The sequence below is a fragment of the Microtus oregoni genome, unplaced genomic scaffold, assembly GCF_018167655.1.
Source record: "Microtus oregoni isolate MIOR12 unplaced genomic scaffold, Mior012 000060F_ref0000265, whole genome shotgun sequence".
NCBI classification, from domain to species: domain Eukaryota; kingdom Metazoa; phylum Chordata; class Mammalia; order Rodentia; family Cricetidae; genus Microtus; species Microtus oregoni.
In genome coordinates, this window is record NW_024543870.1 from 2,168,269 (window position 1) to 2,180,000 (window position 11,732).

Below are 11,732 nucleotides of genomic sequence, written 5' to 3' on the forward strand. Positions count from 1 at the left end.
AGACATCGCTCCAGCCGCATTAGTATTTTGAAAAACTTCACAAGTAGTTCTGTGCACTGGGAACCTTACCAGCTGCATCAGAGTTAACCTGGTGGGTTGCACATACCACATGACGAGGTCTTTCCCAGAGTTTCAGGTTTCTTAAGTAAGGGTAGTGCCCAAGAATTCACATTTCTACCAATTTCCTTGCTGCTGCTGCTGCTGCTGCTGCTGCTGTTCCAGGGAACCACTGACTCGAAGAATGATTTGCATATTTATGGATGCCATCCGAAAAACACGGAAGTTGTCCATTTTTGCTAGGCAGTCTAAGTAGCTGCAACATCCTTGGAAGCGAATCTGACCACAGTTGTGAACTCATTGCACATACTGATTCTCTGGCAGGGTTACATTCAGAGCCATCTGTTAGGCTGGCAGCATGCCCACAGAGGATGCGCTCTGCCAGCTTCAGCAGGGCATAGGTGCTAACCAAACACGGTTTGAAAGGGGCGGCTTTCATCACGCAGCGAGTGCCATTTCTTGGGCCAGGCTATCCTGCTGTTTGCGGAAGCTCCAGTCTGAGGCCACATGCCTCCTTACATCTGTAGGTGCTTGAGGACATGATTAAAGAATAAATAATCAACAAATGGTTGATTATATTTCTTCCCAAACTGCCTCAGCGCTGTAATTTGGCCCGCCGAGAAGCACTCCCTCTTCAGTGAGCTGGAAACTGTTCTAAAGGACGGCACACGAACAAGGCCTAGAAGCTGGAGGCTTGAGCAGCTGCCCCGCTCCTTTGAAGACGCTGCTAGCTCTTTGTTATGACTTTTTTTTATATTAATTTAAATTTTGGCTCTATTTTTCTCTCCTGTAGGTTCATGTTCAGTACTTGAAAACTTTCTCTAGTTCGAGTTTTTTTAGGCAAAATTGGTTTATATGTTTTGAATAGATTTAAATTTCTAGGCCAGCTCTAGGTTCTCTGTGCCAAAAGAAGGTGCAGAGTTTTCTCATACGTGGGGTCATCCAGGTGTGCTGTCAGGGTTCCTCACCGCCTGGCACACTCATCACAACTGATGGCCCTACACTGACAAGTCGTCATCCAAAGCCCACAGGTTACAGTATTCACGCTTGCTGTCTTGAGTTTAGACAAGTGTATGATAGCATATATTCACCATGACTGTGTCGTGCAGAACACTTTCACAGGCCTCTCTCTGCTTTCTCTATTCAGTTCTCCACCCCCTTTTTTGAAAAAAAGAGATTTGCCATGCCAGAAGAGGGTGCCAGATCTCATTACAGATGGTATGTGTTTGCTAAGAATTGAACTCCTGACCTCAGGAGGAACAGCCAGTGCTCTTAACCTCTCTCCAGTCCTCAGTTCTCCCTTCTAATCTCCTAGATCAGGAGCCGACTGTCTCCAGGACTGCCTTTCCCACAATGCTGTATGACTGAGTCGTTTTCTGGGTGGCTTTCATTTGGTAACACAGGTTTCATTTTTTCTGTGTCTTTATCTTTTTATTTTTTTGTTTTTTGAGACAGGATTTCTCTGTGTAGCTCTGGCTGCCCTGGAAGTTGTTCTGTAGACCAGGCCAGCCTTAAACTCACAGAGATCTGCCTGTCTCTGCCTTCCGAGTGTTGGGATTAAAGGTGTGTGCCACCACCACCCTCCCTCACTCATGTCTTTTCATGTCTTGACAGCTCATTTATTTTTAGTGATAAATAATATTTTCCACTTGGTTATTTGGATTATCAGAATGCATTACAGCTTATATATTCATTCATCTCTTAAATGACATTTGGTTGTTCCAAGACTTAGCAATAATGAATGAAGTTGCTAAACTTGCCTCTCCAGGGGTTTGTGTGGACATGATTTTATAACTGCTTTGAAATACCAAGGGACACAATTGCTGGCTTGTTTAGGTGTGTAAAACTGTCCTTCTAAAGGGCTGTGGCTTTTCACAACCCTGTCAGCAATAGGTGAGAGTTGTGTTGTCCATAACCTCACTAGTGTCGCCTATAACCTCACTAGGGCTTGGCGTTTTCTGTGATCTGGATTTGGGCTCCACGTATTGGTTACCACATGGTTTTAACTTACATTTTAATGGGAACATAGAATAGAAAATTTCTTCTAAAGGAAATATCACTCAGCATATTCATGTTCACTCTTACAGACACTCAGCACACAACCTCTTATATTCTCTACTAGAATCTGGAAGTCCGAGTTTACTTTTAAAAGACAGAATAATAACGTTGAGATACAGGGTGAGATTTCTGATACAGAATTCCAATTCTATTATAAATCAATTACATTGATTCTAAATCAAATAGATATTGTTTTGTCTGTCCCATCATCAACATTGGCATATGAGCTCTTGGTCTATTTTGACATCAAATCATTCATTTTCAGGCTTAAAAATTCTTTGTGAATTTTAACATTTTTCTTGAGACTCTCTCACCGTGTCCTGAAGCTCACTTTATAGACTAGCCTGACCTCAAATACACAGATTCACTTACTTCTGCCTCCTGAGCACTGAGGTTAAAGGTGTGCACCAACCATGCCTGGCCCTTTGCACATATGAACATAAATAGACAAAAGCAAAGCATAAAATAAACACACACACTGTTTAAAAGAAAGAAACCATTGAATCGTAAGATTTGAAAAAGAAATAATTCTTAAAAGAGAACGGAGAGTGCTGGAGCTACAGGAGAGTTGGGAGGACGGAAAAGCCGGGAGACAGACCGCTTCCTTAGCAACAGTTGATGTATCCTGCGTTAGATGGGATTAAAAGGAGGACTGGAGAGCTAAAGCACTGTGTACTTCAAATCCTAGAAAGAGCGCCCTTGCCGAAATGCCTACATAAAACCAAAAAATAAATTACAACTTAAAATGATTTTTATTAAGTATCCTCACGTGGCTGCATGAGAAAAATTATTTTTAAAAAATAGATTTAGAAAGGATAGAGAGAGAATCAGCCAAGATTCTACATTAGCCTCTGAATCCCTTGAAAGTGACTAGGAGTTTCCTGTGGAATTGGTGCAGATATCTACACTGATCATCTCCCCAACTTCTATGTGGAAATACTTCTTGTGAAGTACAACGTTTATAGTTAATTTTTTTAAAAAAAACCTTAAGTAATTAAATTTTTATTAGTGAAAATGATTTATCTTAATTTTTCTTTCCATTTTATTTCAAGTTGTGGCTCTACTAAAATGGGATTTAGGAGATCAGTCTATGGATTCAAGCACGTATTATGTAATTTGTTCCATAAAATATGACCCCAGAGCAGAACACATGGTTTAGAAATGGGCGAAGAGCTTGGGAAGCAGCCTGCAGAAGGGTGGGGAGCCAGCCCTGCCGGAGGTCATGCTTAAGAGAGGACTGAGGGGTCCTGTGCTCGAGGTTCACAGACTTCCCACACCACTGCAAGTTAGGAAAAGATTCTCTTGCAGCAGTTATCAATCTCAGTGGGCTGTCTGTATCTGTGGATTCTGCACAGAGGATTCAACTGCGGATGAAAAATCATCAGAACAAAGTTCACCTTTGCTGAGCATGTGCAGACCTTTTGTCCTTATTTCCCCAAGCAACATCATATAACAATTGTTTACACTGCATTCATACTGCGTTAGGTAATGCAATTCAGCTGCAGATTGTTTAACACATAGAGTAAAGGAAGGTTCTTGTCCCTATTAATGGAGTTAGGCATGAGTTCTGTTCTGTGGAATGGGCTTTAGATCCAAGAAGGTGATTGGTTATTCCCACAACATCTGTAGCACGATCCTGCCAGTGGACATGCCTTGTCAGGCCGGTTATTATCATAGCTCTCAGGATCCACAGCTGGGTAAGATGATAATTATTTTTCTCTCCTGGTAGCATGCATAGAACCTTTTAGCACTACTAAAGTTACTCAGAGAGATGAAGATCTTAGGTTGGTACCAGCTTGATTTCTCCATGTTCTATGCCTCAAGCTTGTGGTGTCTTCATCAGTTCGCTTTCTTAGATAGCTCAGGCCCACCTGTCTAGGGATGGTGCTGCCCACAGCGGGCTGGGTCCTTCTACATCAGACATTAATTGAGACAATCTCTTAAGAATATTTCAAAAGGCCGATTGAGGCAGTTCTTCAGTTGAGGTTTTCTCTTCCCAGGTGAGTCTAGGTTGCTTCAAGTTGAGAATAAAAACTCACCAAGATTCTATATATCATCTCAAAATTAAATTATAAACACAAAACAGCAACCAAAGTATAGGTAGCAGAAAATAGATAAGTTACACTTCATCAAAACAAAAACAAATAAGCAACAACAACAAAATGTGTTCTATATGTTACAGCAAAACTCAAAAGTAGATGGGTGTAGTGGCGCACACCTTTAGTCCCAGCACTCAGGAGGCAGAGGCAGGAGGATCTCTGTGAGTTTGAGGCCAGCCTGGTCTAAAGAGTGAGTTCCAGGACAGCCAGAGCTGTTACACAGAGAAAGCCTTTCTCGAAAACCAACCAACCAACCAACCAAACAAACAAACAAACAAAAAAACCCTACAAATTTACTTTTGAGGAGTTCATTTGTGTCCCTCTAATATATATGAAGTTCTCTGTATTCCTGACAATGACCTTATTTGAAAATAAGGATTTTGCATACATAATTAAGTCAAAATAAGGTCAGACTAGATTAGGATGGGCCGTAATTTAATATGACTGGAGCTGGAGTTACAGACGGTTGTGACCACATGACGTGGGTGCTGGGAATTGAACATGGGTCCTCTGAATGAGTACCGCATGCTCTTAACTGCGGAGTCATTTCTCCAGCCTCAAAAAAATGATTCTTTGAAAAAAGAGATTTATTTGATTATTTATATTTTGCCTGCATGTATGTCTGCACAACTGGCATGCCTGGAAGTGCATGCAAGGCCAGAGGAGAACATCAGATCCTCTGGAACTGGAATTACAGATGCTGGAAACTGAACCTGGGCTCTCTAGAAGAGCAGCAAGTGTTCTTGACCTCTGAGCTATCTCAGCCCCATGAAAATATTTTGCAGTTAGGTAGTAGTGATGCTCGTACTCCCTGTGAATAGCCAAGAAACCACTGGAGAACAGCTACTGTGTCTGCTTCTCTTTTTAGATCTGCTGAGTAAAATCTACTGTTTCCCATGACTGAGATCTTATACTCACTGTGCCTGGAAGTTTCTTTCTAACTTCTCTACCTGAAAAAATTCTACTGAGCTTCAAAATTCAGCTTGCATGTTGTTGGATACCAGCTTTGGCAAAGATCCCAATGACCAGGGTAGGGGCATGGGGATTAGAAAAATAGTAAAGAGAACAAAAACACAAGTGAAAAATAATAAAACAGAAATATAGGATAACATCAGGAGGGAGTTCCAGTGAATACTGAAATCATCCATGTTTAATTTTCATTTGCTTATAATACCCTGACCCCAAAAGGGAGAAGTAAGACAAAAACTACATTATCATGATACAAGGAAATGAACAGACAAGTAGAAGTTTGCAAGCTACATTCTTAGTTAAACATTCTGTTGCTAGAACAAGACGAGTAACGCTCCTGCCCTAGACCAAAACATTCTGTAGGCAAACCACTCCCTGAGTGGTGAGGGGAATAAGAAATTAGTTGGATCCTTAGACTTTTGTAGTCTGCTTCTCTATTCCTGGAGTAAAAGGCTTGGCTATTAGCTTGCTGACAATAACCTTGAAAGAGCAGAACTCTCTGGACTAAATCAAGGTGGACCTTTGTTTGAGGTAGAAACAGAAACTAACCTTGAAGGAACAGAAATAAGTTCCAACTCTCTGACCTTCAGACAAGGTGGAAACAAGCTCACATTTTTGAGCGACCACAGGACGTTACCCTTCTTGTGAGGCTTTCATCATCTGAGAAAAGCACCCATATTTCTATGTCGTTTCTTTACTTGGGTCTTGAGTCTACAGCTCATGCTTCTTACTGTGTGGACACTTTTTGATTTCTTTTTCTTCAGTCTTCCCTTTGGACTGTGCCCTGCTTCCCACCCAGGGCAAGGATCAAATCTTACTACCTTTGCATCCATCTAGTGCTCAAGGAACTGGGACACAGCAAGCACTTGGTAAGTACTTGCTGAACGGAACCAAACAGTTTGAAAGCACATGGAATAAACCTCGGGAGCAAACATCAGAGGGTGTGGCAGTGAGAAGAGTCCCCTGATTGGAGTGCCGAGAGAATGAGAATGCAGCATGACTTTCAGATACCATGTTTATAAAAATTCTCCAGGTCCATTTCTAGCTCAACTTCCCAAAGTCAGCTGGCTTCTAGCTCTTACCCCAGCTGGCCTTCTTTGCCTCTTTCCATCACGTCTCTGTCCCTCCCTTTTATACAAAGTCAACATATATATACTGTAATGGTTTAGATAAAATGCTGCAGTTCGCTGAGGGGCAGCAGTGGGCCACCAGGGGCAGCAGGTTCCATCACCAAAGGCCTCTGCCGGTCCCAGGCAGGTGGGAGGCAGCAGGTGAGAGACAGAAATTAATGGACATGCCATGCAGAGAAAGTGGGTATTTATTTAGTGGGTTATGGGGGGAAAGGGGAAAAGGGGAAAGAGGAGAGAGAAAGAGAGAGGGGGGGAGGAGAGAGGAGAGGGAGAGGAGAGAAGGAGAGAAGAGAGGAGAGGAGAGGAGAGGAGAAGCTACCTCTTAGGAAGAGAGACTGAAAAGAAAGAACTCAGGCAAGGAAGATCAGGCAAGGAAGATAGGCTTGCCTGGGGAAGGGATGGGGGAGGGAGTGGGCGAGCCTTTTCTCTTAAAGGTATAGGACAGACTATTACACATACCTGCTTCTGTTTAAAAGAAAATAGCTTTCCATGTTGAAATAATTTTAGGTTGATTAAAAACTATGAAGATAAAAGTTCTCTTATGTCCTTCACCCAGATCCCTAAATGTTGATATCTAATGCAACCAAACATTAAACAATATTATTATCTGACCTAATTGACCCAATTAAATTGTCCCATTGAGGTTTTATTTTTTTGGTCCAGGATTCTAAGAAGGATGGGTGGCATGCCTTCTTGGACTCCTTTACAACCATTTATTGGTACAATTTCTTGGACTTTCCACAACCATTTAACTTTTTTGGACTGTAAAACATTTAAATGATGTTCCTCAAACCATTTTTTTATTAAGCTATACATTTTTCTCTACTCCCCTCCTTTCCCCTTCCTCCCCTATCCCCTTTTACCCTCTCCTATGACCCACATACTCCCAATTTACTCAGGAAATATTGTCTTTTTCATCTTCCTATGTAGATCCATGTGTGTCTCTTTAAGATCCTCTTTGTTGTTTAGGTTGTCTGGGGTTATGGACTGTAGGTTGGTTTTTCTTTGCTTTATGTCTCGAAGCTACTTATGAGTGAGTACATATTATATTTGTCTTTCTGGGTCTGGGTTATCTCGCTCAATATGTTTTTTTTTCTAGATCCATCCATCTGCCTGAAAATTTCAAGATGTCATTTTTTTTACCACTGTGTAGTACTTCATTGTGTCAATGTACCACATTTTCTTTATCCGTTATTCAGCTGAGGGGCATCTAGGTTGTTTCCAGGTTCTTGCTATTAAAAATAATGCTGCTATGAATATAGTTGAGCAAATGTCTTTGTGATGATTGAGCATTCTTTGGGCATATACTGAACAATGGTATTGCTGGGTCTTGATGTAGATTGTTTACTCATTTTCTGAGAAATCACCATACTGAATTCCAAAGCAGCTGAACAAATTTTCACTCCCACCAGCAATGAAGGAGTATTCTCCTTACCCCATATCCTCTCCAGCATAAGCTGTCATCAGTGTTTTTGATCTTGATCATTCTGACAGGTATAAGATGGAATCTCAGAGTTGTTTTGATTTGCATTTCTCTGATGGCTAAGGATGTTGAACATTTCCTTAAATGTCTTCCAGCCATTTGAGATTCATCTGTTGAGAAGTCTCTATTTAGGTCTGTATTCCATTTTTTTTAATTGGATTATTTATTCTTTTGATGTCAATTTTCTTGAGTTCTTTGTTTATTTTGGAGATCAGTCCTCTGTCTGATGTGGGGTTAGTGAAGATCTTTTCCCATTCTATAGGCTGCCATTTTGTCTTGTTTTTCATGTCCTTTGCTTTACAGGAGTTTCTCAATTTCAGGAGGTCCCATTTATTAATTGTTTCTCTTAGTATCTGTGCTACTGTGGTTATGTTTAGGAAGTTGTCTCCTTTGCCAATGCATTCAAGTGTATTTTCCACTTTCTCTTCTATGAGCTTCAGTGTGGTTGACTTTATGTTGAGGTCTTTGATCCATTTGGACTTGAGTTTTGTGCATGGCGATAGATATAGATCTATTTTCATTCTGCTACATGTTGATATTCAGTTATGCCAGCACCATTAGTTAAATATGCTTTTATTTTTCCATTTTATATTTTAGTTTCTTTGTCAAAAATCAGGTGTTCGTAGGTGTGTTGATTGATATCTGGGTCTTTGATTCGATTCCATTGGTCCTCCTGTTGTTTTTATGCCAATACCAGGCTGTTTTCATTGCTATAGCTCTGCAGCAGAGTTTGAAGTCAGGGATTGTGATGCCTCCAGAAGTTCCTTTGTTGTACAGGATTGTTTTGGCTATCCTGGATTTTTTGTTTTTCTATATGAAGTTGAGTATTGTTCTTTTGAGATCTGGGAAAAATTTTTCTGGGATTTTGCTGGGCATTGCGTTGAATCCGTAGGCTGCTTTTTGGTAAAATTGCCATTTTTACTATGTTAATTCTACCTACCCAAGAGCATGGGAGATCTTTCTCTTTTCTGGTGTCTTCTTCAATTTCTTTCTTCAAAGTTTTAAAGTTCTTGTCATACAGCAAACCATGTTTTATCATGCAGAGGAAGAGGGATACACTGACTAGCAGGTACGTACAATTTATGGCACTGTATACTACCCTAGAGGCAAACTCTAAGTCCAGAGAAGATATTTGAAGGGGCACCTGCCGTGTGCTGCATGGAAAGATTGGAAGAGATGACACCTAAACCAACAGCAGAAACGTGAAATGGGGCAGACCACAAACCAGGCAGGAGGTGGGAGCGCTAGAGACAACATCCCAAGCAAAATTTAATCCATCGAGAAGAGCGGAATACCACAGTCATTTTAAGAAATAACCTAAATATTCCTTGTAAAAATCTTTATAATCAGGACCACATTTAAACACGTTGAAGAAATCTGCTTTGACCTTTTCTGTCTTGTCAGAATTTGTCTGGAAACCCTGGGTCTTCTGACATTCATCCCTGTACTCTGACAATTTCGGCAGTTCTGTTGATAAAATTACCTTTCGGAAGCACAATAGACTTGAAACTAAGGAAGAAAAAAATTTTTTTATTGGAGTGAATTAATACTAGTAAATTCTAAAGCACATGAGCCTCTGAGAAAAATGATTAAGGGTGGGTATTAAAGAAAATTAATTTATCAGAGCAACTCTGGCTTTGGTCACTGCCAAAAAGCAATCACATAAATGTCATCATAAAGTTAGACAAAAATCATTCAATTATGTAACCCTTTTGTACTGGGTAATATCCAAGTGGAATATACCTTCTTTAGACAGAGGCTTGTATAATAGGCATAAGGGAGGGACAGCCCCTTAGAGTCAGCACAGGACATACCCAGACACCAAATTCTCAGCGCAAAACAGATTTATTACCCCGGAGGGGCAAGCAGGGGGTTAGGGTGGGTGCTGCTCCTGAGTGGGGCAAGGCAGACAGAAAGCAGCAGTAGCAGCGAGGAGGTGTTGTTGGCAAGGAGTGAGTTTTTAAGGAGAAAAAGGGCGAGTCTGTGTTAGGGTGAGTTGGGAAATCCTGCCTGGATTTCAGTATTAGCTGAAGAATGAATTTTGATTGCTGGACCTTGGTATTTCGTCTCAGGAATGAGTCAGTAGCTAAGTTGGGTAATAGACCCTGGAGCATAATCTAATGGTTTCTAGCAAGGGAGTGGAAATGAAGGGGGGCGGAGAATCTGTCTGCAATGCTTGGGCCTGTTAGCAAGTCCTTCAGTAGGTAGCTACCAAACTGTTGTAAAGGTGGGCATCCGCAGGCTGGCCCGCTAACTGGATGTCTCTGTTGCCCACATACAACTTTTTCCACTTAGGACTAACTGATTAAGGTTCTTTTTTGTTTTAGGTTTTTTGTTTGTTTTTCGATACTGTGTTTCTCTGTGCAGCCTTGGCTGTCCTGGAATTTATTCTGTAGTCCTGGCTGGCCTTGAATTCAGAGCTCCGCCTGCCTCTGCCTCCTGGAGGGTTTAAATGTGTGCGCCACCACTGCCTTGCAGAGGTTCTTGACTGTGGTTTATAGATGCTCTTTGAAGTGGGGTTGTCTGTGAACTGTAGATCTCAACTTGACCATTTCCTTTTCTTTCTTCTTCCTCTTTCTTCTCTCCCTCCTCTTTTCCTTCCCTCCTCCCTCCCTCCCTCCCTCTCTCCCTGCTTCCTTCCTTTCTTGTTTGTTTCTCTCACTTTGATCCCTGCTAACAGCCTGGCCTACCCCACCTGCCCAAACTTTATGGATTATAGTGGAATTTCTGGATCATGTAGAACAAGCAGATGTTTACATTTGCGGAACTGTCCAACTTTTCCAAAGTGAGTATACCAGTTTACATTTCCACCAATAACTTTTGTTTCTTCAACAAATTATTAAAAAAAAACTGTCCTAGTGAGTATGGCTATTTATTTTGTGTTTTCTCTCTCCCTCTTTCTCTCTTTCTTGTCTTTAGATGGGGCCTTCCAGTATAGTACAGGCTAACCTCCTGCCTCAGCTTCACCCAAACTAGAATTATAGGTTTGTATGTTCCACTATGCCTGGCTTCTCACTGGGGTTTTGGTTTGCATGTCTGTAATGGGTAATGCTATTAAACATCTTTTCAGTGCTAGCAGGCCACATGTATGTCTTCTTTGGAAAGGTGTCCATTCAGATATTTGTTCTTTTTAAAATTGGCTTTGTCTTTTTAAAATAAATTAATAGTTTTAGATTTATAGGAAACCGAGTTTTCTGTTATTTTATTGAGCTGTAGGAATTCTTTATAGAGTCTAGATACAAGTTACTTATGATATATGATTGAAAAAATCTTCCTTCCCATTTTGTGGGTTGCATTCACATTTAATTTTATTGCGTTGGTGTTTCATCTGCATTCATCTCCTTGTGAGGGTGTCAGATCCCCTGGGACTGGAGTTACAGACAGTTGCGAGCTGCCATGTGGGTGCTGGGAATTGAACCCGGGTCCTCTGGAAGTGCAATCAGTGCTCCCAACCACAGCACCATCTCTCCAGCCCCTACATTCACTTTTCGGATGATTGCCTTTGGAGCATCAAGTTTGATATTGTCATGTCTACTTTCTCTACATTTCCCATGGTTACTTTTGCTTTTGTATAGCTCAAGTCACAAAGATTTAATTCAATATTTTCTTCTAGGGGATTTATAGCTCCAGCTTTTACTTAAAGTTAATTTCTGTGCACACCATAAGAAATAGGAACATCTTTTGGCATGTAGTTATCCAATTGTTCTAGCATTGCTTGTTAAAAAATTAATTCCTTTCATGGAATCATCTTGATGACCAGAACTAGGCATATAACTCAGGCAGTAGAGTGCTAGCCCGCCACACACAAGGCCTTAAGCTAGATCCTCAGCACCACAGAAGACATGGTGGGACATACTTTACTCACAGGAGAGGTGGAGGTAGGAAGGTCAGAGAATCAAGCCTCTCTTTAGCTAGCCTGGGGTATATGGGAAACTG